General features: G+C 28.8%; 1 non-coding gene across 1 annotated transcript; it reads left to right on the top strand.

Annotated features, from left to right (window-relative positions):
• The first annotated feature begins 675 nt into the window (after positions 1–675).
• On the top strand, positions 676–747 carry TRNAE-UUC (transfer RNA glutamic acid (anticodon UUC)). Its single transcript has one exon. It is a non-coding gene; the product is annotated as a tRNA-Glu (tRNA).
• The last annotated feature ends 6,552 nt before the right edge of the window (positions 748–7,299 follow it).

The following is a 7,299-nucleotide window of genomic DNA, read 5'->3' as shown; positions in this document are numbered from 1 at the left end:
CCGCTCTTCTGATCTGTTTTTTTATTTGTTTACTGTCTTCTCTCCTGACTCTAAGAACACTATTATGATACCTCTATGGACCGAAGTTTCTTAGGACAAAAGGGAAAGGGGGAGAGGATGTGCAGCCTAAAGAAACATGAAAAAAAGTAGCATTGCCATTGGCTGGTTTTTTATTTGTTTACTGTCTTCTCTCTTGACTCTGAGAACACTATTATGATACCTCCATGGACCGAAGTTTCTTTAGGACAAAAGGGAAAGGCGGAGAGGATGTGCAGCCTAAAGAAGCATGAAAAAAAGTAGCATTGCCATTGGCTAGACATATGTCAAAAGGAGACCACAAGACACAAGGAGGTACCGACAGGAAAAACCAATGAGAAGAACGACAGAGAGATGGCAATACCACAGAAGACAAGACTGGCGCAGAGAGTGTCCATAGACGCTCACATCAAAACATATCAGATATATAGGCAGCGTTCCCTGTAACATCTCAGCATAGCTAGAGTTAATATCGGAACTTATTACTATTTCTGGTTGATGAACAGCATGATTTAGTTACCGGCGATGGCTATATCATTTAATCTCTACAAAGATGATGTTTGCTCGTTAACGGTGCGAAGGCTGGTTTCTCAAAACAAAGTAGAAATAAATTAACAAATGACACGAACCGACCAGTGCTCCGTTGTCGACCAGCGGTTAGGATATCTGGCTTTCACCCAGGAGACCCGGGTTCGATTCCCGGCAACGGAATGTATTTTATTAAAACGGTATGCGCTTCGCCGTAGCTCTCTCGAGGTTTGTTTCTTTTTGTAAATTTTTAATTCAAATTTTCAACAAAGGATTTAACTAAAGAAGCTGAAACTTTTTGCGACTCCATTCTCTTAATATAATCATTCATTTAGATAAAGATGATGAAAAAGTTATAGAGTACAGATAGATCACTTGTTTTGAGCTTCGAACTTGAATGGCAGCACTTTTTTTCCTACAAAACTCGTGATAACATCTGCAGTCCTTTATATATATATATATTGTTTTTTGATTTTACGTGTTGATTGGAATTTATTTTGATTTATTTTTTATATGATTATTTTAATTTTAAAAAATATCCATGCTTGATTTTGCCAAAACAAATCCTATTTTATTGTTTAAAAAATTAAAAAAAATATTCATGCTTGATTTTGCCAAAAAAAATCCTATTTTATTGTTTAAAAAATTAAAAATGAGGGAATCAAAATTGAAATAAGAAAAAAATAAAACTATTTTTTAAAAAAAATGATGTTAGTGTCTTTTTTTGCTTAATTTTTCCCTAAGTTATTTTCAAGTTTCCTTTTTGGTATCTTAAGTTTTGCAATTAAACAATTTAGTTTTCAAGTTTATTTTGTTTAATTTTTGGTTATTAAGTTTTAGAGAGGATAAAGTCACAAAAAAATAACGGAGAGATAAAGATTTTGGGTGGTTGGATTTTGATGATAAAAATAGTTAAATTTAATGTAAAAATGTTTGTTTTAGATTAAAAGAGTTACATTTGGGTGATTTTGAGCTTTTAAATTGATAAAAAAAAAATCATACCTGAAAGAGATATTTTTTTTCCTTTTTTATTTTGTATTTTTAAATAAATTTTAAGAATTTTTTATTTGAGAAATTAATTTTTTAAAGTTATAGTAATGTTTTTTTATGCATTTCTAGATAAAAATAGTTTAATAAAAAATAAAATTTTAGATAAAAAACATATCTATCTTGATTTATCGACCACCATCTTGGCGGTCTAAAACTAAGTTTATAAACAATGCAATGTGTGTTTTTTCTAAAAAGGTAAAATAAAAAAATAAACGTGTTATTTGTCAATTTAATTAATAATAAAATATCAAGCTCACATGTTGAGCTTGGATTTCAGTGGGCTAAGCAATTTGATTTTCCGGACGTATGCATCTAGCCTGTTTTTTCACCTTTGTTTTTATTTCTTTCTCATTTGAAGTTTATTTAATTTAAACTTAAATAACTAAATATTTATTACATATATTGCTCTATTAATTTCTTAAATTAATTTATAGGAAAATTACTCTTCAGTCTCTTCAATTGACTAAAAATCTTATCATTAAAAATCAATTTCTCTCTTTTCCTGAACCCGATTCGAACAAAAAAAAAAAAACAATGATTGTAATTGATTTCTCACGCGATTTAGTGGTTTAGGAACCTATCCGTAATTATATTTTTTCATTGCAACTTATGACAGCATCCTAATTGGTTCCTTGTTAGCTGTCACGCACATGATAAATAACTGTATTAACGATATCAACAGAGTGTTCAGAATCCCGTGCAATTCATGTTTTCAAAAACTTCAAAAACTTTTTATTTAAAATAATTTTTTTTATATTTTTTTATTGTTTTGAAATATTAATATCAAAAAAAAATTTAAAAAAATAAAAAAATTATTTTAATATATTTATAAACAAAAAATCCTTGAAATCATCACCACTGTCATAATTCCAAATAAATTCTACATCTTGTGGGAGAGTTCACGGTACATTTAAAGTGAAATTGCTACCTACTATAGAATTTGTGTTACGTGTCCCATATTGAGTTTAGAGTTACATATTTTTATTTTATATAAAAACAATTATATATATATATATAGGTTTTTAATGTATTTTTGTAGTTTAAAAAATTCAATTTTAAAAAATATTTTTTATATATACATCTAATTAAATAAAACAAGAACTATATATATGAATGAATAAATAAATAATCATTAATAATATCTAAAAATAAAATTTAAAAATTAATATATTTAATCTAGAAAGATAGGATATTTACCTTGATATTTTGATAAATTTTTTTATTAAAATAATTTTGTGTATTTAAATAAATTATAATAGAAATAGAGATTCAAATTAAATTAATAAAATAAAATAAAAATAGAAAAAAAAACATAATGCAAACTTGCACATATTAGAAATATTATCTGAAAATAATTTTTTTATTTTTAAAAATAAATTTCATTCATACAAAAGATAAAAAAAATATAGACGAATAAGAAAAACTCATCAAATTTAAATGCATAACTAAAACAATTATCATTTAAAAGAGTCTCTTCATAAAAAATAAAAGAGAGAATGAGTATTAATTTAAATATAAATTAAAAAATATTAGAGAAAAAAACATAAAAAGAATTTTAATTTAAAAAATAGAAAAACATTTAAAAAAATAAAGCAAAGGGTAGGCATTGATGGGCCTAGCCCATTTTGTCAAGGCTCATGCGTCTAGATCCTTAATGTTTTACTGTTTGAAACTAGAGTGGACAACATGTAGTATGTCCTAATTTTTTTTTATTAAAATCACACAATGTATTGACTAATTTGCCTATATTTCAGCCATTGTGATGGTTGAAAAATCACGAGTGAAGTTTTTTTTATCTAAAAACTTATTTTTCAATCTATTTTTTGACCCAAAATACATATAAAATATTATAAAAATTGTGATAAACTCGTCGATGACATATAAAAACATAAAAATAGCTTTAAAAACTTAAATAAACATTAGCTCATATATTTTTTTATGAACTTTAAAGGTACAAAAATATCTAATATGAACTCTCCTTGTCAAATGAAACCAAGGGCTATTGCTGGAATCTAACGATCTAAATCAATGTTAATGACACTTTTTTTTTTTTTATTGTTGGAATCTAGTGACCTCTCTCTCCTTTCTCAAGCAAGGACTAAAAATAAAAAAAATAAATTTTTGTTCTAAAATTAAATTGAAAAAATATTAAGGTACTGAAATTATTTCATCTGCATGATTTTTAAATTTCAATTACCAGATGTATCTTTTACAAAATTTATGAAGAATCATACATGTTTGATGTTTTTTTCATTTCAATCCATCTTATTTCAATTCTATATTTTTATAAGAAATAAAAATCAATTAGTTTTCGATTAGAATAAAAAACATAACAAGGTGAAGCATGATATTTCACCAAAACATTTTTAAATGGTGTTATTCTACCAAATTCTTTTTTGTTATTGTGCTAATTTTTTTCAAAAAGGAAATTGCTAGAGTTTTGTTTGGTTGAATAGAGGTTCCAAAAATCATGGATTAGTTTGCTTCTATAAACCAAACACACCCTCAAATTGTTTCTATGCATGGAATTATTTGTAGGACTTGTATCTCATTAAACCTTCCTATTTGACGCTTGCATCCAAGATTCATGTGCAATCAATCCGAAACCCAGGAAAAAGGTGATGTAAGTCTTCGTGGGAAACATCATGATCTTATATATTGCCTGGGTCTTTATCTTCACTAAGTCGCCTGTCAGTTTTAAGATGATGATAGGAAATCTATCCAGAGAACAGCAATACACTATTCTAAGAGTCACCTTTTCAATGCAAAAGATAAAACAATTCTTGGGTTTAATTAGTTGTTGCAAGATATTACCACTTTGCCTAAAAGGCCTATATTCTGGGCCAATCAATCAATACTCCTCCACTAAGTTCAAATAATACTGAAATTTAAATATTGTTTTAAGGTTCGCATAGGTCCCAGTGCCATCATGAAGCCTTCAATTCGTGCGCCAAATATTACTGATTACGCATAATATCAATAGACCGACGCAAGGTCATATGCTGAGGAAAACTTTGGCTGCGTGTTGTCGTGGATTGTGGCCATCTTCATGCATCACACAGAAGATTTGCATGCATGGTTCTGTCTTAGAAGAGTCCTGGATGCGAATATCACCTTCAAATAGTCAGCGGGTGATTGTTGGCCCGATGCGACGCGGCCGAAAGCCATAAACGAAAGGGAGCCCTACTGGCGTTTTTCACAGTCAAATATAGATGACTAGATTTATACCATTCTTTTATGTTCAAAGTTGGACTTCAGATCTTTCGCTTTCGCTGTTCAGGGAAGGCCACATTATAATATTTTATTGCCCTCGAGTAGGGGTGCCCTTTTTTGACTTCTCTGCCGCATATTTTAGGGTTCCTTGTTATTGTGAGTCGCAAAAGAAGCTACCATTTTGGGCCAATAGAAGGTAAGGTTGCAAGCAGCCGTTATGTGCATGTCTTGACCGTTCCATCTAAACTATATACAGAAGGTTTATCCATGCCATTAAGATTGTGTCTACTTTTCCTTTCTTTCCCCCTTCCGGGGAAGGGCCCGAGCTGCTATCATTTGCCTTGGAAAATCATTGAGCATCGTGCGGCCGCGTTCTCTGCTGGGCAATGATTGAGATCTCTCTCTGTTTGATATGGAGATCAGATGGAACCCATAACCAAACATTCCCTTCGCCGCAAAGAAAAGAGACATTTATAATTATAATCTGATTCGTTCATTAATTAAACACAATTATTTTATTGGTATTATTGTTAGCTGTTGCATCTACTAATTTGAAAATAGAATATACTTATTTATTATTACTTTTCCTTCTTCATAATTTTAAATCTTATTCTTTTTCTTCTTCTCATTTTATTTATGGATGTAGATCTATGTGCTTATGTATTTTATATTTAATATCCTCATTTGTCATGATTTTTTACATTTTTAATGAAGGTATACAAATTGATAGTGGTTAATATAAAGTTTTAAATCTTCTATAAATAATTTCTAATGGTACAACTCGTTCTTCATTCATTTTATATTTACTTCACGTACGCACCATGCTACGCCTAGCTCACAATAAATTTTTTAATATTATTAATAAATATAATATAGAGGATTTAAATTAAAACATTTAAAACCTAAATTTTTATTCAAATAAAGTTTTAAATTCAATCACATGAGAGTTATATCTACATAATCTCATTGACTTGATCAAGTTTGAGAGAATGCAAAATCGAATAAACAAAAAATAACATAATTCAGTTAAAATCTATGAATTTATTTATGAATTTCACTAGGTTTAATTAAAATTTATTGTACTTCATTACATGATTAAAAAAAATTCAAATTAAAAGATAAAATTAAAAAAATATATATTAAAAAAAAGTAAAAATATACAGTAAAAAATAAAATAAAAAACAAATAAAAACAACTAAAAAACCAGAGAGTCCTTGGCGCAACTTTAAGTGGCCTAGGCTTATAGAGGTAAAAATATACAATAAAAAATAAAATAAAAACAACTAAAAAACCACAGAGTCCTTGGTGCAACTTTAAGTGGCCTAGGCTTATAGAGGTGAGCCAAGTTCTTGCGTCTGGCCCTATTGTCTTTTTTTTTTTTTAGATTAACGTGGGTGTCCGGGTCAGCTTGCGCGTACCACGACTAATCCTACGGGTCCTGAAGTTAACGACCATGTAAGCCTCCAGTGACCATCATATGAGCAACCAAGGACTCGAACCTGAGACCACAGAGTGAGCAAACCCCTTAGTCCCAAGTCTTTACCACTTGGCCACCACCTATTGTCTTTTTCTTGTTATCTCTTGTAGTGTGTAGACGACACGTTGAAATAATAAAAAATAAAAGTTTACCGGACCAACTATATTCTAACAAAAACAATGATTCTACTTTAAAATCTATATATTACTATTAAATTTTTATGAACAATTTATCGTTAGTATTATTATTTTTATATTAAATACATAAAAATTGAAAAAAAAATATAAAAATTTAAATAAAAAATTATAATATTATTTAAAAACTTAGTAAAAATTGAAAAATTAATAATCATTATAATAATTATTTTTTATTTATAAAAAAAAAGGCTTCAAAGAATTAGACCTAGCACCTAACCCTCCAATAGAGGCTAGATGTGCATAGGCCTGGACCCAGGCCTATGCTCCTAACCATATTTTTTCTTTTTTTCTTTTTTTTATTACGCTCCTAACCATATTTTTTCTTTTTCTTTTTTTTTATTTAAGTTGGCAGGCAGCATGATGTTTACCTCTTATTTTTATTTTGCAAAACAATTAATATGTACGATACATTGTCTATCAAAACAAATGATGCGTCGTTTTTTGAGGCAGATGGTATGTCATTAATGTGTTTAGTTTTTGTCAGCTCAATCAGTTAAGTAAGATCTCTTTTTTAGGTTTTGAGTTGAAATAACCTATTTTTCAACCAAATTTTAACATGCAAACACATGAAAAACAACACACACAATTCAATACAACCATTTGTACCCTTAAAGTTTCTTAGAAATACTGTTTACGAAATGAAAAATCAACCATCCAACTCCTTTTACTATTCGAATGGAACATTTGGGCAACAAGCATGATCAATTTTATGGTTGAAATCTCAACAAACAATCACTTCTTATCTTTAGAGTTATTTTTTGGTAATTCTCTCTTTCTCATACGAGAACCAAAAAAATA

This window comes from Populus euphratica, unplaced genomic scaffold (genome assembly GCF_000495115.2).
Source record: "Populus euphratica unplaced genomic scaffold, PopEup_1.0 scaffold252.1, whole genome shotgun sequence".
NCBI classification, from domain to species: Eukaryota; Viridiplantae; Streptophyta; class Magnoliopsida; order Malpighiales; family Salicaceae; genus Populus; species Populus euphratica.
Note: the sequence above shows the minus strand (reverse complement) of the source record. Positions and strands in the feature narration are given on the sequence as shown.